The following is a 23,026-nucleotide window of genomic DNA, read 5'->3' on the forward strand; positions in this document are numbered from 1 at the left end:
AATCCCATCCGGACCGTTCCCCCGGCTACGGTCTATCCGACTATCCGGCTACGTGGTAAAATAAGTCTAGAAAGCCAGAAATGGCCGGCGTGACCTGTAAGGTCGTTTAAGCCAAGAAGAAGAAGAAGAATTGCATTAGTAAAAAAGGAATCAACTATCACGTAAATTATTACAACAAAAGTATTAAACATCAATCAAATGCTGAAGAATCGTTTCTGTAGGATTTTACAAGACGATCTTGTGGATATTTACGAAAGGAAAGAGTCGAAGAATACTTTACTTTCCATCTCAATTATTCACACTAGCGATGATTTGTTCCATAGCTGAAAACTTTGAAAAGGAGAATTCTTCTTCTGCTTCTATATGCGACTATGATTTGTATTCTCCTAAGGTCAGTTCATATCCTTTGACTCGTCCATATTCAGAGGCTTATTCCATCAATGTTTGTCTATCGAATTATAGGAGATGAGTTTTGGGATTTAGTTCTGCAGCTTAGCAAAAGTACTCTATTAGATTTCCTATATTTTAAATGTTCTATTTTGTAGTTTCTTATAAATTCCATAATATCGCATTTGCCCTAATGGCGGTGTGCTGCGTATGTCTGTATTGTACGTGAGAGACAATTTTTTTATTATATCGTATTGCCCCGTATATAAGATGCACCGCTTTCTCTTCAAAATTAGAGATACAGAATACGACTTTGTTTATGATAGTAGTGGATCTTCCGATCACGAAAGTAATTTCTCTTACAAGATGCTGATATTTCTGAAGGATTTTTTTCCCAAAATCACATGCGTAAATTTGTTGTTGCATCTTGTATACGGGAAAATACGGTAAATACATTAAAGTTGTACAAAAATAAGTCTTGCTTATTTTTTTTTCGGTTTAGATTCAATCTCCAATTTTTATACTCGGGATAAAAGACTCTATTACCAGTTTTGTTGTTCAGTATTCAGAATGCTAACGTTTTTCACTCAACTATCCGACGGATACAGCCACAATAGCGCCATCTACAGGTTGAGTCGGAGTTCGGAGACTCTTTGTTCTTCAAGTTATTTATTTTATTTTTATTTATAATTAATTATTACGGCTTCGGCCGTATTGTCAGCCTCTGAAGCTGAAGAAGTACATTTTTCACTCTTTGTTCTTCAAGTAGTGTACCAATTAAATCATCATCATCAACTCGCGACACTTCAAGTTTTCACCAGTAACACTTATTTATTCACTGTTCGCTTCTCCGAGCGAATCTTAATCCCGTAAAAAGTGCTAATTAATTTGTAAATAGCGAACTTACGATACCATCGTTAGCAATCTCACCCACGTCAAGCACTGACCATTGACTCGATACAGAAAAATGCTTATCAGAGTAAAAAAAGTAACAACAACCAAAATCAGTGAAAGCACACTCTTGCGCATTTAATGAGCTCTTTACTTCGATTTTATTTTCCCCGCCTTTGAGCTTAATTGAGTCTGGGTTTGTAGCTTTAGCATATATATCGAACACATTCACACAAAAAATCGAAATGGCGAGACACGGTGGTTAACAAATATTCTGCTAGCTTAATAATTGAGGCATAAAGCAAAGAAAAAATCAACAGCAGCAGTAGTTTGATAACTAATGGTTTTAATTTTATTTTAAATGAAGCAACACAATTAAGGCCTTTATGTATATTTTATGTCTTTAAATCTGCTTATAAATCTTTCTCGCTTTTATTATTCAACGAAGTAAAAAAACGAATTAAAAAAACACACGCAAAAGTTTTTATACACGATGGTAATGAAAAAAATCAAATATAATCTACTATCACTAGCACCCTAAAGTATGTGAGACATAAAAAATGCTATAAATTTTTAATTATAGTCTGTATTCTTTGGTCATTCAGTGGAATGCAATTGATGAGGCATTAACAAAATTTTATAAAAATATGTTGTTTTTTATTATTGCTTCTTTTAACAACATACTCTTTGTTGTTCGCTCGGGGACATGACAAAGAAGCCACCTGAAAAATGTAAAACATGTTTAATTAATATTTCACCAGCAAGGAAAAACGTTGCTTTCGATCTTGAAAGTTTTGCTGCACGGTTTTGTAGCAGTATACAACTCGATCACACATACACAACAACATACAAAAAATTGTAAGCAACAAGAGAGAAAGAAAATGCTACGTTTGTAAATCATTTTTCAAGTCCAAACCCCTTACCGCCAATTCCTCTACCAAATGGGTTGGAGGCGGTGAAAGAATTTTTCCAATCGTTTTTCAATTATGATTAAATTAAGGTTCAGCAAACCTGATTTTTTTTCTTTCTATTTCTAAACGTCATTTTGTTTCCTTTAGGTTTAGAGGTTAACATTAAAAAATACACAATTTATAGCAGTGTTGGTTCGAAACTTAAAAAAAAATTGTTCTCTTTTCGCTTTACTTCCTCATTCCCTTTATTTGCATCGCTCGTAATTCATATTCGAAAGTTGCTTTCACCTTGGTCCCTAATGGCCAGCTGCCTTGGTGACTTTTGGCACTCTTGTTTCGTTCGTTCCAAAGCATGGAGCGTTTTTCCTATGTGTGGCTTCTTTTACTGTACTTTACCAACCAAAGAGCCCCGAAACTGTCAACACCAGTCGATTCCCTCCGTACCACGATGACCCAAAATGGGCAACGAGTGTAAAAAAACGATAACGAAAATGAAAACAAACTGGTAAAAAAAAAACAAAAAAAAAATAACAAAATAAGCACAACCCCGGCAGAAATCTGTCGGCAGCCAAAAACTGTACCAATTAAGAATATTAAAAATCGCTCCCAAACCCACCCCCTCGGGGAAAAGCTCGAAAGGGAGGTCAAAATGAATTGATTGAAAATGCCCTAAACCTGGGCATGGCCCGGTACACGAAAGGGCTGATACCGGGAGCCCTACCAAACCGTACCAAACCTTTCCCCGTTTGTCAGAGCTCCCCGAAGGGGCCTCCGATGCCTAATAATGATGAATGGGATCGAGGGTGCTAATTAGATCCAGTACCGAGCACCCAGTGTGATTGGCATCCCGGGTAGCTTCGGGTAATAAATTAGCGAATTAAGAGTGATCCCGGAATCTACTGGTGCTCTGCCACCACCAGCTTCCCCCCGCACCGGGAGGATGCTGAATGCTGCGGTCATCATGGTACCGCCAAGATATTTCGCTGCTCCGATGCTTCATTTTCTTCCGTGCCCTTAATCCAATCAATTAGCAAGGATCTAGCCCAGCTCAGATGGGGGAGCTTAAAATTTAAGGAAACGAAATTGAAATTCAAAGTCCACCATCTCGCCGTTCCGTTCGTTGTTGCATTTCGTACTTCGGCACGAAATACGGCTCGCAAGCTTTCTTCGCCAGGATTAAGAATTCGAGCAGAAAGTATAAAACCATGTCGCTTGTCGCTTCTTCCGCTGCCTCGCTGTTTCGCTTCCAAGAACAATCGGTACCAACGTGCCCTGCCACCCACACGGTTCATGAACCGAAACGAAGGCAATCATAAATTTGATAACTTTGATGAAATTCGAAATAGAACGTTCACGCTGCACGGCACTACACCGGGAAGGGTGAGTGGGGACGGGTAAGGAACAACGGAGAAACGGTTCCATTTTCCATAACTCTCGAAAAAAAAAACAAAATATACGGGGCGTATCGTTCGTTGCGGCAAGATAGGCAAGATGAATCTAAAACAAAACACATAAAGCAAACGAAGCCAAACGAACGTACGAAACGACCCCGAGATTGATGTTGGGCCTTTGAATGTGTGCGTGTGTGTTGGAAAGGAGGGGACGGTTTTTTCTCTCTCCCCTTATACCTTTCACCCACCCACACAACGATATTTTTGGTTTTGCTTTCTCTCGTAAATCCCCGAATCGTATGACAAAATTATGGCAAATCGATTATGATGTAAAAAATAAGTTTTCTTGTTTTGCTCCCCGAACCCCCGGACGAATGAAACATGGCAAAGCGTGGTAAGGGAAATACCGATATCAGCAAACCCAAAATTGAAGAAAATGGCCATCTTCCGAACGATGTTTCTAACCAACAACACGTAAGCTAGCAACTTTATTGGTAATGCAGAGATTCGAACCTTCCGCCAACCATGGAACACTGGAAGCGTGTGAAAAGTCGTCGCATTAGCGACATGGGGCAACGGGGGACAAACGTAAACGCTTCGACCATTTACCCCCTAAATTCGAAGGATCAACAATCGGGCTTCCGAACAGTCCGTGTTTGGCACAATCTTCCTGATGTATAAATTCTGTCTTTTGCGTGTATTTGTGTTTTTGGGGGGAAAATGAATTAATAAAAGAAAAATCATCATGCGCTTTGTGCCACCCTTACCAAAGAAGGAGCCGGGTGATGAGAGGGTCAGATGCGGCGGGAGGGTAAATAAATGTGTTTCTCCTTCACCATTGTGCCGATCCCGATATGTTGCCGCGTTATTAGGAACTGCACCCGATCGAAGGTACGAGATAATTGAGTAGTAATGTATGATTTGTGATCACGTTTATTTCCTAACCGCTGGCACGTGATTTTTACGTTCCGTACCCATATGGGAGTCATATGGGAGGGAGAAAAGGAAAACCCATGCGTATGTGTTACGTTCACCGATTGAGAAGTAAAGGTAAATGTAAATAAAATGGTATTCGTTTTTTTTTGTATTGAGAACATCACATCACATCATAAGGCTGGAAGAATTATAGCATCATGTGATGTTGTGCTATTGATTTTTTAAACCCATGGAATGTAAGCAAACTTTACCAAAAACGAATGGTGATGCATAATCGCATATGTTAACTGATGCGTACAAAAAAAATCCATTCCTTTGCTTTGGTGGAATGCCATTCGAATGCTTAAGGTAAAATGATGGTTTTAAGGAATTGCATTCCAACTGTTTATTGCCAGTTAGGGAGACATATTAATTACAGTCGCCTAGACATGATTTCGGAATTAAATAAGGAAGTTAATTAAAGATTAAAAATACTGATTTAAATTATACTTTAAATGCTTTAACTCGTCTAGTAACATGAACGATCAATTTTGATATGATTTAAGGTAATGAAATGTAATTAATTTAACTGTAGCAGTTAAATTAATTAGCAGTTAATTAGGTAAATATAAATTCAAGGCCTGATGTGTTATTTAATGATAAAAATTACGTCTTTCCCAATCTCACATAAAATATCTGAAAAGATGGATAATACTCCAAAGAAGACAATAAGCTGTAATTTATATAATTTTTAAAAACATCCATCAATCAACCGTACGATGATAGCTGCTAAAATCTGGAACAATGATGTTTCAATTGAAAATGTGAGTTTGGAATTAATAACGAGTTTCAATGTACCTATCATTCCTCTCTACAGGGCAGTGCAAAAAAAAATAGTAAGCTTTTCCATAAAATGAACCATCTTTAGCACACCGCGTTTCGTATTTCGGCAATCATTAACGGACAGTTCACAGACGCTTCCATTGTTTGGTTCGTTTAAAAATTGCTTCAGCAATGTGTTGTTGTTGTTGTGCTTACGGAATATTGTATCGGCCTGTCGAGTTTTGTTTGATTTTTCATCATTTTACAATTTAATTACCTTCTTTATTCTAGCGCTGAAAATGCGTTCCGCGGAATGAAATTCTTCGACGCTTCCTGCGGACACCGGAATGGCGTACGAAACAAAGGGAAAGTCATCATTCCCTACATATATCACGTGATTGCATTAACCAAACCAACCCACCTCATAGTGCTCTTGACGTTGATGTATGCATTAATGTGGATGGAGTTGGAGATAAAAAAAGGAATCAAACGAAACAAAAAAGTTTTATTTTTTCCCCCCCGTGTACACATCATAAAACGGTTCACATCAAAAATCGATTCCACCATCAATCGGATGCAGCGCTTATTGCATACGCTGTTCAGTGCAACCAGAGCACCATTAAAACCCAAAACCCATAGAAGTGTACAAAAAGGTCGGCCAGGGAGGATGGAGGGGAATGAAAGTGGCCACGCCAGGGATGGGAAAGAATGAATGGGTACGGAAATCGACGCCGATTCTATTATTGGCACGGATGATGAATCGAATACATTTCACCACCCGAGGGCCGGCTGGGGAAAAATATTGCGCAAAAATTAATGTGAAAGAAGCGAGTGTAAAATATCTCAATCCGCGGCGCCACTCCAGGACATACGGCTGTGCATGAAAGTATTTATGGATCGAAACACGAATGGGGTCTGCTTGGCTGACGTACATATACACGGACGCATGTGTGTGTGACCATTTTCGAACGATTATTTTGATTGCCCCACTTCATTTTGTGCAAAAGTATTGAATTGAAGTAATAAATATTGCTCGTCAAAAGCGAAATCCGCGAACGGGAAAGTGCTTCCAGCGGTTTCGTGTGTTTGGCACCGACAGCTATCCGCACACAAACACTCGAAAACATATATAGCAAGGTTTATGGTGAAATAAAAATGGCTCTCCACCAACAACAAGCTAATAGTACGAACGAGATGAACCGTTTGTGTGTGTGTGGTTTTGGTTTTTGCTTTTGAGCAGTCAATTAACGATGCTTTGTTTTTGCTTTACTTCTATTTCAAAACTCAAAGGGCTGAAGCTGAAGCGGGCAATGGATGTTTATAACGATCTGTTGAAGAACCAATTAAACATTTTCGTTTTCAATGTGCTTGTGCTTTAAGCCACCAATTCATTATCAGTGTAAAATGCAATAACGATGTTCTTTTCTTCTCAACTAGTTAGAATAAAGTCCTGGTGAAGTTATCATGGCGAAGAAGAGAAGGATTACCTACAGTAATTAGCATTAAAAAGCGCTAAATTAACTACCACCAACAGTATTGAAAGCAATTATGAAATGCAGATTGCATAGCTTTAGGCGTTCTGTAAATCTCGCTTCTTATTTAGCGTAACGATCTGCTTGTTTGAACATGCATATTAAATGAAGATCGTGTGACTTTACTACGGAAAGGTAGATCCAAATTAGATTGGTTTCCATGGCAGTAGATTCCTAAAACGAATAAAATTTCAAACTTTTCAAATTATGTTTGTCAAATCAATGAAACTTCCATGGCGTATAAAACATTGATCCTAACTCTTCAGCCATACGACAAGGACAATATTTGGATCTTCCTAATGCAGACATATCTTACGCTTGGAATCGAATTAAATGACCAACCTGAATTAGACCCTTGACCCAGCCAAAAGATAGCTGGTACTATCTGGATGTCTGCTCTGTGTCGATAATAATTCTCTACCCCCTGCTATGGTCTACCGTTTACACGGCGCTTCAAGAAATCGGTTGATTTATGCATCATTCGTCCACACACATGTGACCGGGTGAAGAGTGTGCAGATTGAAATTACCATCGAGCTATCCAATTTGATCCATATCTAAAGCCAGTGGCATAAAATCCATAACCCCCGGACCGCCGGACCGCCGGGTGTGTACTCATCCCAAACGATGACACCGAGCACTTGAGAAAATCCAGTTTCTCAAGAATTTAATTTAAATCACTCATATTCGGTTCGGTTTCGTTACCGGTGTGCATTTGCCGTACCGTAAGCGTAAGCCACACCTAGCCGTTGGTGCACGTGAAACTTCGAGCCAAACAAACTAATCATAAAATGGGACATGTGACACTGGCCGTGATTGTTTGCCTCGGGCTAGCTAGCACCAGTACGAACAATCGGGCCAAAGCGATGGTACACACAGTACCAACTTCAATCACATTTTCGGAGAAACCTTTTGATGCGACGTTAGGGCGGATGTGTTTCGTATCTTGTGCGTTTCATTATCGAATGGGATGGTTGTTTAATTTCGTTCAATCTTCTTGACCGGGTAGCAAATAAACGGCGCTTGTAGCACAGCACTGGGTAAAGATAGGCCGTGCCGAGTCAACAGTGTATCGTAAGTTTAAAAAGGGGACTAAACGAGATTAAAATCGAACACTAATTATACGTTGATTTAAGCATTTTGCTTTTACCCGAACCGGGTTTCCCATCTTATCCGGTGTTGGGCTCTTGGAAACTTCGCCTCCGCCTTCCTGGTACAAGTCTATCGGTCAACAGCGAGAGTCCATCGGGATAGTCCGGAAATCCATTAGAAAGCGTTCTTTGAGCTGTTGACTTCTTTCTACGTCCAAGCGGACGAAGAACTTTTCCCGGCAAAAGACGCAAGAAAACCTTGCTCCCGTACCAATCAATCCGTCCGTACGATGGAAGAAACTTTTTCACTGTACTCTGGGTTTCCTTCTTCATTTTACCTGCACGACCGACTCAAATGACAAACCTCTCAAAGCTGCGAGGGGAGTCGGTTTTTGGGACAGGATGATAGATTTTCTATTTCAGATAAGATGCCATTTAATCGCTCGCACACTATTGCGATCTTGACGTGAGTTAACGCGTTGGCCAAGCGAATGGAAGGCAAACGGATGGAGATGGGATTTAAAATCAAGCAAGTCGGCTACGCATCATCATCATTAGAGCCAGAGCGCAGAAAATGAAACCGGACGGATCGAAGTTGTCGAGCGTCAGCAAAAATTACTATCTCGCTTTTCTTCTGCCCAAGTTCCGCCTCAAAAGAGTGTGGACTTACCAGACTAGCAATCATCGTTTGGTTGGTAATTTGAAGGAAAGGTTCTTATTTCTGCACACCCTTTTCCCTCGCGCGGGTTTGCTCTTGCGCTCTTCTTCGTTACCTCACCATTGTCACTTGATTCTTTCGATAGGGAAAAGTTTTTCACCAACACCAAAATGGCAATCGGGTCAGGGAAAGCTGTTGAGGGGAGGGTATTGCAAACAACATCACAGCGCCATCATTGTCAAGTGCACAAAACTTTACCATTTTGATGATAAATCTCGCAAAAGTGTCTCGAAGCTGTTCCTGAGAGTTACTCAAAATCAGTGAAAAGTACAACTCACGCACACACTCACACATAAGCACACACACACGTTTGGTCGAGTGTCGTTCTATGCCAAATCTATCTAACTTCCCCTAGTCATTCCCCCCAAATAGCCTCATCTTCTTTTCCCCCGATCAAGCCTTCGCAAACGATCATGCCGCGCTAAGCTACACAGTAAAATTCCTGCTTTTTTTCGTTGCTGGCTATAGCTCTGCTACATTATTTGTGTACCGTACCAGCATGCTCACGTATGCTCACGTATTTGCGCATTGTTACGAATGCCGTCTGAAATGGACATTCGCCATTCGAAGGTTTGGATTTGTTTTGGCAGCGCAAACTTCAACCATCAAAACAAGATAAATATTAGATGTTGGCGTTGGCTGTGGTGGTTTGTCTTTTTCTTTTTTGCTTTCATTGTTTTGTTTGTTTCGTTGCTTTGCTTTGTTTTTGTTAACACATCAAAACCAATGCCAGGTAAAATGGAAGCTTGTCCACACACTGAGCGGGCTTGCGCTGGTCCAATACACATGGAGGCAATTACATTGAATTCACGTGAACGCATTTGGTCAAAAATTTGAGGCACATCATTTTTTTCCTCCTTTTTTGCTTTGTGTGGTGAATTTTAGAGAATTAATAATGAATATTACTCGCTTTTCTTTTTTTGTGTGTGGTTTTATACAAACGTACCAGTTGTGTGTTTTTTTTGTTGTAGAAAAAGAGTGCTTATTGGTTGTAAATAGCTTTAGTTCACAATACTTCAATCCATATTTGGCTGACAATACGGCAAAAGCCGTAATCATGTAATAAAATAATATAAACTTCAATCCATATTTATTAATTCCTCCAACTGGCTTTGTTGCATTTATGTTCATTTTAATGCTTATAAAATAATCCTCCGTAGTTTGAATACGATTGGTTTACATTTTTCCATTTTTACTGAAGGGAAAATACAATGCAATGTTATTTCATTTAATACAGTGTTTTGTGATGGCAAATGAATTAATTATTTATTATTGCAAATCTCTTATTAAATAATGTTGCGCTTTCCAATGGGTAGTTTCTATACAAACAAAGCAGACAAAACGAAACGGTTTAATTAAGGATCGTTTAACTATTAACGCTAAAATTGAGCTTTTTTTACCCCTTTCTCCGTTATCGCAACAAAACGTAACACTGGAAGCATCGTTACATAAACCCCCTCTTAGTTACGTAATAATTTGGTCGACATTCGTCATTAGCATCCTTTAAACGTGTTTTTTTAAATTACGTTTACATCCTGAAGAATCCTATAAATTGCAACAAGAATAACAAGCATTAAAGACAATGTCGTGTAAATTCAAACAGTCTCACCGGATTGATTTTGCATATCAATGTTGATAAATTGAATGCTTTTGTTCCTCGTTTCCTAAACCTCGAATTCCTAATCCTCGTTCGATGTTTCCATTTATCTTCAATTAAATTTATCACTAACATTAATTTAACATTAATTTATTTTTAACATTTATCTTCGATTAAATTATGATTTTCGGGTTGACGAGACTTGTTGACGGTTTGACTACCCTACTACGGGTAAATAAATTCAAAGAAAGCCAAAAATGGTACACCAAGATCTCTCTTGCGTTTGTAGTGTTATCACGTCACTAAACGTTTAGCAATTGTTGCGTTTACGAACGCGATTCAGAAAATTTTTGCGCAACTACATATAACAATTTGCGAAAAGTCGCTAAACGTGTATTTTCAGTGAAAAATCGCTATTCGATGCACGACTTGACGCTATGACTGTTTTTTGTAATGGTGGCCAGGATAGCTCAATTTTGCTGGCAATAACAAGAGAAACAAATAGCAAATAAAAAATTACATCGGTTGAGTATCATTAAATATTGTAAAGTTTAAAAAAATCGAATGCCTTTTTGTTTTTTAAAGAACGTAGAGTTGTATATAATTATTTATGAATATGAATACTATTTTGAACCTGAAAAATGGCTGTGAATTCGAAACAAAGCTCATCTCGTGTAAATTTCCCAAAAAAAAATCTATAAATTTGACAATCTTCTAAGGCTAAACCCTTACCTTTTTTTGGAATAATTTAGCAAAATTTTATAAATTGATTTATTTTAATGCGAATTGATTGAAATGGGTTTTTTTCACTAAAATGATGCATTAAATAAAGAAAATAATAAAAAAAATTATAACAAAATTAAAAAATTAAAAAATCCTTAACTTTTTTTTGAGCAGTTTTGCAAAATTTTATAAATTGATTTATTTTAATGCCAATTAGTTGAAATGAGATTCTTTTCATTCAAATAATGCTTTAAATAAAAAACGGATAAAAAATTAAAAAAAAAAATAAAAAAAATTATAAAAATTTGAAAATTTCAAAAGGTTTATTTTTACACCAATTTCGGCTATAACTCGGTTGGTATCCAACGGATCGCCAATCTTTAACCTGTGGTCGATAGATGGCACCAATGGCTACATTTTCTTCTTGGACAGCCATGCCCTTAGATGTCTGTGCCAGAAGTTATTCGAGGAACCAAGTTCCTTACCCTGTTTGAGAAAATGTAAAATTTTCCTCATTTTTGCACCAAATTTTGCCTATAACTCGGTCGGTATCCAACGGATCGCCAAACTTTAACCTGTGGTCGATAGATGGCACCAATGGCTACATTTTCGTCTTGGACAGCCATGCCCTTAGATGTCTGTGCCAGAAGTTATTCGAGGAACCAAGTTCTTTACCCTGTTTGAGAAAATGTAAAATTTTCCTCATTTTTGAGCAATGTAACAAAAATTTTAAATGTGATATATTTTGATGGGAATTTGTTGCAATAAGTTTCTTTTCACTAAAATAGTGCTTTAAATTAAAAAAAGAATAAAAAATCAGAAAAAAAATTCAAACAAATTTTCCACTCGAAAATTTCATAAGGCTTACCCCTTACGATTTTTTTGAGAAATTTTGCAAAAAAAATTAAATTGTTTTATTTTAATGCCAATGGGTTGCAATGAGTTTCTTTTCACTCTAATAATGCTTGAAATAAAAAAAGAGTGAAAAATAATAAAAAAAATCAAAAAATTAAAAAAAATAAAAATTTTCCTCATTTTTGCACAAAATTTTATCCAACGGATCGCCAAACTTTAACCTGTGGTCGATAGATGGCATCAATGGCTACATTTTCTTCTTGGACAGCCATGCCCTTAGATGTCTGTGCCAGAAGTTATTTGAGGAACCAAGTTCCTTACCCTGTTTGAGAAAATGTAAAATTTTCCTCATTTTTGCACCAAATGTTGCCTATAACTCGGTCGGTATACAACGGATCGCCAAACTTTAACCTGTGGTCGATAGATGGCACCAATGGCTACATTTTCTTCTTGGACAGCCATGCCCTTAGATGTCTGTGCCAGAAGTTATTCGAGGAACCAAGTTCCTTACCCTGTTTGAGAAAATGTAAAATTTTCCTCATTTTTGCACCAAATTTTGCCTATAACTCGGTCGGTATCCAACGGATCGCCAAACTTTAACTTGTGGTCGATAGATGGCACCAATGGCTACATTTTCTTCTTGGACAGCTATGCCCTTAGATGTCTGTGCCAGAAGTTATTCGAGGAACCAAGTTCCTTACCCTGTTTGAGAAAATGTAAAATTTTCCTCATTTTTGCACCAAGTTTTGCCTATAACTCGGTCGGTATCCAGTGGATCGCCAAACTTTAACCTGTGGTCGATAGATGGCATCAATGGCTACATTTTTTTCTTGGACGGCCATGTCCGCAGATGTCTGTGCCAGAAGTTATTCGAGGAACCAAGTTCCTTACCCTGTTTGAGAAAATGTAAAATTTTCCTCATTTTTGAGCAATGTAGCAAAAATTTTAAATGTGATATATTTTGATGGGAATTTGTTGCAATAAGTTTCTTTTCACTTAAATAGTGCTTTAAATTAAAAAAAGAATAAAAAATCAGAAAAAAAATTCAAAAAAATTTTCCACCCGAAAATTTCATAAGGTTTACCCCTAACGATTTTTTTGGGAAATTTTGCAAAAAAAATTAAATTGTTTTATTTTAATGCCAATGGGTTGCAATGAGTTTCTTTTCACTCTAATAATGATTAAAATAAAAAAAGAGTGAAAAATAATAAAAAAAATCAAAAAATTCAAAAAAAATGAAAATTTTCCTCATTTTTGCACCAAATTTTGCCTATAACTCGGTCGGTATCCAACGGATCGCCAAACTTTAACTTGTGGTCGATAGATGGCACCAATGGCTACATTTTCTTCTTGGACAGCTATGCCCTTAGATGTCTGTGCCAGAAGTTATTCGAGGAACCAAGTTCCTTACCCTGTTTGAGAAAATGTAAAATTTTCTTCATTTTTGCACCAAGTTTTGCCTATAACTCGGTCGGTATCCAACGGATCGCCAAACTTTAACCTGTGGTCGATAGATGGCACCAATGGCTACATTTTCTTCTTGGACAGCCATGCCCCTAGATGTCTGTGCCAGAAGTTATTCGAGGAACCAAGTTCCTTACCCTGTTTGAGAAAATGTAAAATTTTCCTCATTTTTGAGCAATGTAGCAAAAATTTTAAATGTGATATATTTTGATGGGAATTTGTTGCAATAAGTTTCTTTTCACTTAAATAGTGCTTTAAATTAAAAAAAGAATAAAAAATCAGAAAAAAAATTCAAAAAAATTTTCCACCCGAAAATTTCATAAGGTTTACCCCTAACGATTTTTTTGGGAAATTTTGCAAAAAAAATTAAATTGTTTTATTTTAATGCCAATGGGTTGCAATGAGTTTCTTTTCACTCTAATAATGCTTAAAATAAAAAAAGAGTGAAAAATAATAAAAAAAATCTAAAAATAAAAAAAAAATGAAAATTTTCCTCATTTTTGCACCAAATTTTGCCTATAGCTCGGTCGGTATCCAACAAATCGCCAAACTTTAACCTGTGGTCGATAGATGGCACCAATAGCTACATTTTCTTCTTGGACAGCCATGCCCTTAGATGTCTGTGCCAGAAGTTATTCGAGGAACCAAGTTCCTTACCCTGTTTGAGAAAATGTAAAATTTTCCTCATTTTTGCACCAAATTTTGCCTATAACTCGGTTGGTATCCAACGGATCGCCAAACTTTAACCTGTGGTCGATAGATGGCACCAATGGCTACATTTTCTTCTTGGACAGCTATGCCCTTAGATGTCTGTGCCAGAAGTTATTCGAGGAACCAAGTTCCTTACCCTGTTTGAGAAAATGTAAAATTTTCCTCATTTTTGCACCAAGTTTTGCCTATAACTCGGTCGGTATCCAGCGGATCGCCAAACTTTAACCTGTGGTCGATAGATGGCATCAATGGCTACATTTTTTTCTTGGACGGCCATGTCCGCAGATGTCTGTGCCAGAAGTTATTCGAGGAACCAAGTTCCTTACCCTGTTTGAGAAAATGTAAAATTGTCCTCATTTTTGAGCAATGTAGCAAAAATTTTAAATGTGATATATTTTGATGGGAATTTGTTGCAATAAGTTTCTTTTCACTTAAATAGTGCTTTAAATTAAAAAAAGAATAAAAAATCAGAAAAAAAATTCAAAAAAATTTTCCACTCGAAAATTTCATAAGGCTTACCCCTAACGATTTTTTTGGGAAATTTTGCAAAAAAAATTAAATTGTTTTATTTTAATGCCAATGGGTTGCAATGAGTTTCTTTTCACTCTAATAATGATTAAAATAAAAAAAGAGTGAAAAATAATAAAAAAAATCTAAAAATAAAAAAAAAAGAAAATTTTCCTCATTTTTGCACCAAATTTTGCCTATAACTCGGTCGGTATCCAACGGATCGCCAAACTTTAACCTGTGGTCGATAGATGGCAACAATGGCTACATTTTCTTCTTGGACAGCCATGCCCTTAGATGTCTGTGCCAGAAGTTATTCGAGGAACCAAGTTCCTTACCCTGTTTGAGAAAATGTAAAATTTTCCTCATTTTTGCACCAAGTTTTGCCTATAACTCGGTCGGTATCCAACGGATCGCCAAACTTTAACCTGTGGTCGATAGATGGCAACAATGGCTACATTTTTTTCTTGGACAGCCATGCCCTTAGATGTCTGTGCCAGAAGTTATTCGAGGAACCAAGTTCCTTACCCTGTTTGAGAAAATGTAAAATTTTCCTCAGTTTTGAGCAATGTAGCAAAAAATTTAAATGTGATATATTTTGATGGGAATTTGTTGCAATAAGTTTCTTTTCACTTAAATAGTGCTTTAAATTAAAAAAGAATAAAAAATCAGAAAAAAATTTCAAAAAAATTTTCCACTCGAAAATTTCATAAGGCTTACCCCTTACGATTTTTTTGGGAAATTTTGCAAAAAAATTAAATTGTTTTATTTTAATGCCAATGGGTTGCAATGAGTTTCTTTTCACTCTAATAATGCTTGAAATAAAAAAAGAGTGAAAAATAATAAAAAAAAATCAAAAAATTAAAAAAAAAGAAAATTTTCCTCATTTTTGCACCAAATTTCGCCTATAACTCGGTCGGTATCCAACGAATCGCCAAACTTTAACCTGTGGTCGATAGATGGCACCAATGGCTACATTTTCTTCTTGGACAGCCATGCCCTTAGATGTCTGTGCCAGAAGTTATTCGAGGAACCAAGTTCCTTACCCTGTTTGAGAAAATGTAAAATTTTCCTCATTTTTGCACCAAATTTTGCCTATAACTCGGTCGGTATCCAACGGATCGCCAAACTTTAACCTGTGGTCGATAGATGGCATTAATGGCTACATTTTCTTTTTGGACAGCCATGCCCTCAGATGTCTGTGCCGGAAGTTATTCGAGGAACCAAGTTCCTTACCCTGTTTGAGAAAATGTAAAATTTTCCTCATTTTTGCACCAAGTTTTGCCTATAACTCGATCGGTATCCAACGGATCGCCTATCTTTTACCTGTGGTCAATAGATGACATCAATGGCTACATTTTCTTCTTGGACGGCCATGTCCGCAGATGTCTGTGCCAAAAGTTATTCGAGGAACCAAGTTCCTTACCCTGTTTGAGAAAATGTAAAATTGTCCTCATTTTTGAGCAATGTAGCAAAAATTTTAAATGTGATATATTTTGATGGGAATTTGTTGCAATAAGTTTCTTTTCACTTAAATAGTGCTTTAAATTAAAATAAGAATAAAAAATCAGAAAAAAAATTCAAAAAAATTTTCCACTCGAAAATTTCATAAGGCTTACCCCTAACGATTTTTTTGGGAAATTTTGCAAAAAAAAATAAATTGTTTTATTTTAATGCCAATGGGTTGCAATGAGTTTCTTTTCACTCTAATAATGATTAAAATAAAAAAAGAGTGAAAAATAATAAAAAAAATCTAAAAATAAAAAAAAAAAGAAAATTTTCCTCATTTTTGCACCAAATTTTGCCTATAACTCGGTCGGTATCCAACGGATCGCCAAACTTTAACCTGTGGTCGATAGATGGCACCAATGGCTACATTTTCTTCTTGGACAGCCATGCCCTTAGATGTCTGTGCCAGAAGTTATTCGAGGAACCAAGTTCCTTACCCTGTTTGAGAAAATGTAAAATTTTCCTCATTTTTGCACCAAGTTTTGCCTATAACTCGGTCGGTATCCAACGGATCGCCAAACTTTAACCTGTGGTCGATAGATGGCAACAATGGCTACATTTTTTTCTTGGACAGCCATGCCCTTAGATGTCTGTGCCAGAAGTTATTCGAGGAACCAAGTTCCTTACCCTGTTTGAGAAAATGTAAAATTTTCCTCATTTTTGCACCAAGTTTTGCCTATAACTCGGTCGGTATCCAACGGATCGCCAAACTTTAACCTGTGGTCGATAGATGGCAACAATGGCTACATTTTTTTCTTGGACAGCCATGCCCTTAGATGTCTGTGCCAGAAGTTATTCGAGGAACCAAGTTCCTTACCCTGTTTGAGAAAATGTAAAATTTTCCTCAGTTTTGAGCAATGTAGCAAAAAATTTAAATGTGATATATTTTGATGGGAATTTGTTGCAATAAGTTTCTTTTCACTTAAATAGTGCTTTAAATTAAAAAAAGAATAAAAAATCAGAAAAAAAATTCAAAAAAATTTTCTACTCGAAAATTTCATAAGGCTTACCCCTTACGATTTTTTTGGGAAATTTTGCAAAAAAATTAAATTGTTTTATTTTAATGCCAATGGGTTGCAATGAGTTTCTTTTCACTCTAATAATGCTTGAAATAAAAAAAGAGTGAAAAATAATAAAAAAAAATCAAAAAATTAAAAAAAAAATGAAAATTTTCCTCATTTTTGCACCAAATTTCGCCTATAACTCGGTCGGTATCCAACGAATCGCCAAACTTTAACCTGTGGTCGATAGATGGCACCAATGGCTACATTTTCTTCTTGGACAGCCATGCCCTTAGATGTCTGTGCCAGAAGTTATTCGAGGAACCAAGTTCCTTACCCTGTTTGAGAAAATGTAAAATTTTCCTCATTTTTGCACCAAATTTTGCCTATAACTCGGTCGGTATCCAACGGATCGCCAAACTTTAACCTGTGGTCGATAGATGGCACCAATGGCTACATTTTCGTCTTGGACAGCCATGCCCTTAGATGTCTGTGCCAGAAGTTATTCGAGGAACCAAGTTCCTTACCCTGTTTGAGAAAATGTAAAATTTTCCTCATTTTTGAGCAATGTAGCAAAAAATTTAAATGTGATATATTTTGATGGGATTTTGTTGCAATAAGTTTCTTTTCACTTAAATAGTGCTTTAAATTAAAAAAAGAATAAAAAAATCAGAAAAAAAATTCAAAAAAATTTTCCACTCGAAAATTTCATAAGGCTTACCCCTTACGATTTTTTTGGGAAATTTTGCACAAAAAATTAAATTGTTTTATTTTAATGCCAATGGGTTGCAATGAGTTTCTTTTCACTCTAATAATGCTTGAAATAAAAAAAGAGTGAAAAATTATTTACAAAAATCAAAAAATTAAAAAAAAAAAGAAAATTTTCCTCATTTTTGCACCAAATTTTGCCTATAACTCGGTCGGTATCCAACGGATCGCCAAACTTTAACCTGTGGTCGATAGATGGCACCAATGGCTACATTTTCTTCTTGGACAGCCATGCCCTTAGATGTCTGTGCCAGAAGTTATTCGAGGAACCAAGTTCCTTACCCTGTTTGAGAAAATGTAAAATTTTCCTCATTTTTGAGCAATGTAGCAAAAATTTTAAATGTGATATATTTTGATAGGATTTTGTTGCAATAAGTTTCTTTTCACTTAAATAGTGCTTTAAATTAAAATAAGAATAAAAAATCAGAAAAAAAATTCAAAAAAATTTTCCACTCGAAAATTTCATAAGGCTTACCCCTAACGATTTTTTTGGGAAATTTTGCAAAAAAAATTAAATTGTTTTATTTTAATGCCAATGGGTTGCAATGAGTTTCTTTTCACTCTAATAATGATTAAAATAAAAAAAGAGTGAAAAATAATAAAAAAAATCTAAAAATAAAAAAAAAAAGAAAATTTTCCTCATTTTTGCACCAAATTTTGCCTATAACTCGGTCGGTATCCAACGGATCGCCAAACTTTAACCTGTGGTCGATAGATGGCACCAATGGCTACATTTTCTTCTTGGACAGCCATGCCCTTAGATGTCTGTGCCAGAAGTTATTCGAGGAACCAAGTTCCTTACCCTGTTTGAGAAAATGTAAAATTTTCCTCATTTTTGCACCAAGTTTTGCCTATAACTCGGTCGGTATCCAACGGATCGCCAAACTTTAACCTGTGGTCGATAGATGGCAACAATGGCTACATTTTTTTCTTGGACAGCCATGCCCTTAGATGTCTGTGCCAGAAGTTATTCGAGGAACCAAGTTCCTTACCCTGTTTGAGAAAATGTAAAATTTTCCTCATTTTTGCACCAAGTTTTGCCTATAACTCGGTCGGTATCCAACGGATCGCCAAACTTTAACCTGTGGTCGATAGATGGCAACAATGGCTACATTTTTTTCTTGGACAGCCATGCCCTTAGATGTCTGTGCCAGAAGTTATTCGAGGAACCAAGTTCCTTACCCTGTTTGAGAAAATGTAAAATTTTCCTCAGTTTTGAGCAATGTAGCAAAAAATTTAAATGTGATATATTTTGATGGGAATTTGTTGCAATAAGTTTCTTTTCACTTAAATAGTGCTTTAAATTAAAAAAAGAATAAAAAATCAGAAAAAAAATTCAAAAAAATTTTCTACTCGAAAATTTCATAAGGCTTACCCCTTACGATTTTTTTGGGAAATTTTGCAAAAAAATTAAATTGTTTTATTTTAATGCCAATGGGTTGCAATGAGTTTCTTTTCACTCTAATAATGCTTGAAATAAAAAAAGAGTGAAAAATAATAAAAAAAAATCAAAAAATTAAAAAAAAAATGAAAATTTTCCTCATTTTTGCACCAAATTTCGCCTATAACTCGGTCGGTATCCAACGAATCGCCAAACTTTAACCTGTGGTCGATAGATGGCACCAATGGCTACATTTTCTTCTTGGACAGCCATGCCCTTAGATGTCTGTGCCAGAAGTTATTCGAGGAACCAAGTTCCTTACCCTGTTTGAGAAAATGTAAAATTTTCCTCATTTTTGCACCAAATTTTGCCTATAACTCGGTCGGTATCCAACGGATCGCCAAACTTTAACCTGTGGTCGATAGATGGCACCAATGGCTACATTTTCGTCTTGGACAGCCATGCCCTTAGATGTCTGTGCCAGAAGTTATTCGAGGAACCAAGTTCCTTACCCTGTTTGAGAAAATGTAAAATTTTCCTCATTTTTGAGCAATGTAGCAAAAAATTTAAATGTGATATATTTTGATGGGATTTTGTTGCAATAAGTTTCTTTTCACTTAAATAGTGCTTTAAATTAAAAAAAGAATAAAAAAATCAGAAAAAAAATAAAAAAATTTTCCACTCGAAAATTTCATAAGACTTACCCCTTACGATTTTTTTGGGAAATTTTGCAAAAAAAATTAAATTGTTTTATTTTAATGCCAATGGGTTGCAATGAGTTTCTTTTCACTCTAATAATGCTTGAAATAAAAAAAGAGTGAAAAATTATTTAAAAAATCAAAAAATTAAAAAAAAATGAAAATTTTCCTCATTTTTGCACCAAATTTTGCCTATAACTCGGTCGGTATCCAACGGATCGCCAAACTTTAACCTGTGGTCGATAGATGGCACCAATGGCTACATTTTCTTCTTGGACAGCCATGCCCTTAAATGTCTGTGCCAGAAGTTATTCGAGGAACCAAGTTCCATACCCGGTTTGAGAAAATGTAAAATTTTCCTCATTTTTGCACCAAGTTTTGCCTATAACTCGGTCGGTATCCAACTAATCTTCAATCTTTAACCTGTGGTCGATAGATGGCAACAATGGCTACATTTTCTTCTTGGACAGCCATGCCCTTAGATGTCTGTGCCAGAAGTTATTCGAGGAACCAAGTTCCTTACCCTGTTTGAGAAAATGTAAAATTTTCCTCATTTTTGAGCAATGTAGCAAAAATTTTAAATGTGATATATTTTGATGGGAATTTGTTGCAATAAGTTTCTTTTCACTTAAATAGTGCTTTAAATTAAAAAAAGAATAAAAAATCAGAAAAAAAATTCAAACAAATTTTCCACTCGAAAATTTCATAAGGCTTACCCCTTACGATTTTTTTGGGAAATTTTGCAAAAAAAATTAAATTGTTTTATTTTAATGCCAATGGGTTGCAATGAGTTTCTTTTCACTCTAATAATGCTTGAAATAAAAAAAGAGTGAAAAATTATTTAAAAAATCAAAAAATTAAAAAAAAATGAAAATTTTCCTCATTTTTGCACCAAATTTTGCCTATAACTCGGTCGGTATCCAACGGAGCGCCAAACTTTAACCTGTGGTCGATAGATGGCAACAATGGCTACATTTTCTTCTTGGACAGCCATGCCCTTAGATGTCTGTGCCAGAAGTTATTCGAGGAACCAAGTTCCTTACCCTGTTTGAGAAAATGTAAAATTTTCCTCATTTTTGCACCAACTTTTGCCTATAACTCGGTCGGTATCCAACGGATCGCCAAATTTTAACCTGTGGTCGATAGATGGCACCAATGGCTACATTTTCTTCTTGGACAGCCATGCCCTTAGATGTCTGTGCCAGAAGTTATTCGAGGAACTAAGTTCCTTACCCTGTTTGAGAAAATGTAAAATTTTCCTCATTTTTGCACCAAATTTTGCCTATAACTCGGTCGGTGTCCAACGGATCACCAAACTTTAACCTGTGGTCGATAGATGGCAACAATGGCTACATTTTCTTCTTGGACAGCCATGCCCTCAGATGTCTGTGCCAGAAGTTATTCGAGGAACCAAGTTCCTTACCCTGTTTGAGAAAATGTAAAATTGTCCTCATTTTTGAGCAATGTAGCAAAAATTTTAAATGTGATATATTTTGATGGGAATTTGTTGCAATAAGTTTCTTTTCACTTAAATAGTGCTTTAAATTAAAAAAAAGAATAAAATTCAGAAAAAAAAATTCAAAAAAATTTTCCACTCGAAAATTTCATAAGGCTTACCCCTTACGATTTTTTTGGGAAATTTTGCAAAAAAAATTAAATTGTTTCATTTTAATGCCAATGGGTTGCAATGAGTTTCTTTTCACTCTAATAATGCTTGAAATAAAAACAGAGTGAAAAATAATAAAAAAAATCAAAAAATTAAAAAAAAATGAAAATTTTCCTCATTTTTGCACCAAATTTTGCCTATAACTCGGTCGGTATCCAACGGATCGCCAAACTTTAACCTGTGGTCGATAGATGGCACCAATGGCTACATTTTCTTCTTGGACAGCCATGCCCTTAGATTTCTGTGCCAGAAGTTATTCGAGGAACCAAGTTCCTTACCCTGTTTGAGAAAATGTAAAATTTTCCTCATTTTTGCACCAAGTTTTGCCTATAACTCGGTCGGTATCCAACGGATCGCCAAACTTTAACCTGTGGTCGATAGATGGCACCAATGGCTACATTTTCTTCATGGACAGCCATGCCCTTAGATGTCTGTGCCAGAAGTTATTCGAGGAACCAAGTTCCATACCCGGTTTGAGAAAATGTAAAATTTTCTTCATTTTTGCACCTAGTTTTGCCTATAACTCGGTCGGTATCCAACGGATCGCCAAACTTTAACCTGTGGTCGATAGATGGCACCAATGGCTACATTTTCTTCTTGGACAGCCATGCCCTTAGATGTCTGTGCCAGAAGTTATTCGAGGAACCAAGTTCCTTACCCTGTTTGAGAAAATGTAAAATTGTCCTCATTTTTGAGCAATGTAGCAAAAATTTTAAATGTGATATATTTTGATGGGAATTTGTTGCAATAAGTTTCTTTTCACTTAAATAGTGCTTTAAATTAAAAAAAAGAATAAAATTCAGAAAAAAAATTCAAAAAAATTTTCCACTCGAAAATTTCATAAGGCTTACCCCTTACGATTTTTTTGGGAAATTTTGCAAAAAAAATTAAATTGTTTCATTTTAATGCCAATGGGTTGCAATGAGTTTCTTTTCACTCTAATAATGCTTGAAATAAAAAAAAGAGTGAAAAATAATAAAAAAAATCAAAAAATTAAAAAAAAATGAAAATTTTCCTCATTTTTGCACCAAATTTTGCCTATAACTCGGTCGGTATCCAACGGATCGCCAAACTTTAACCTGTGGTCGATAGATGGCACCAATGGCTACATTTTCTTCTTGGACAGCCATGCCCTTAGATGTCTGTGCCAGAAGTTATTCGAGGAACCAAGTTCCTTACCCTGTTTGAGAAAATGTAAAATTTTCCTCATTTTTGCACCAAGTTTTGCCTATAACTCGGTCGGTATCCAACGGATCGCCAAACTTTAACCTGTGGTCGATAGATGGCACCAATGGCTACATTTTCTTCTTGGACAGCCATGCCCTTAGATGTCTGTGCCAGAAGTTATTCGAGGAACCAAGTTCCATACCCGGTTTGAGAAAATGTAAAATTTTCTTCATTTTTGCACCTAGTTTTGCCTATAACTCGGTCGGTATCCAACGGATCGCCAAACTTTAACCTGTGATCGATAGATGGCACCAATGGCTAC

At 36.2% G+C, this 23,026-nt stretch overlaps 1 long non-coding RNA gene across 3 annotated transcripts; it reads right to left on the minus strand.

Annotated features, from left to right (window-relative positions):
- Positions 1-11,194: 11,194 nt before the first annotated feature.
- Positions 11,195-21,427, minus strand: LOC125765354 (uncharacterized). 3 transcript variants are annotated; one of them, XR_007418543.1, is made up of 4 exons: positions 21,195-21,427; positions 16,741-18,684; positions 13,144-13,333; positions 11,195-11,552 (listed from the first exon to the last, which is right to left on the minus strand). It is a non-coding gene; the product is annotated as an uncharacterized LOC125765354 (long non-coding RNA). The 3 variants fall into 3 exon arrangements; XR_007418542.1 differs by lacking the exons at positions 11,195-11,552; positions 16,741-18,684 and adding an exon at positions 14,943-16,550 and having other exon boundaries at positions 12,899-13,333; XR_007418541.1 differs by lacking the exon at positions 11,195-11,552 and having other exon boundaries at positions 12,899-13,333.
- Positions 21,428-23,026: the final 1,599 nt, after the last annotated feature.

Source organism: Anopheles funestus, chromosome 2RL (assembly GCF_943734845.2).
Source record: "Anopheles funestus chromosome 2RL, idAnoFuneDA-416_04, whole genome shotgun sequence".
Lineage (NCBI taxonomy): Eukaryota > Metazoa > Arthropoda > Insecta > Diptera > Culicidae > Anopheles > Anopheles funestus.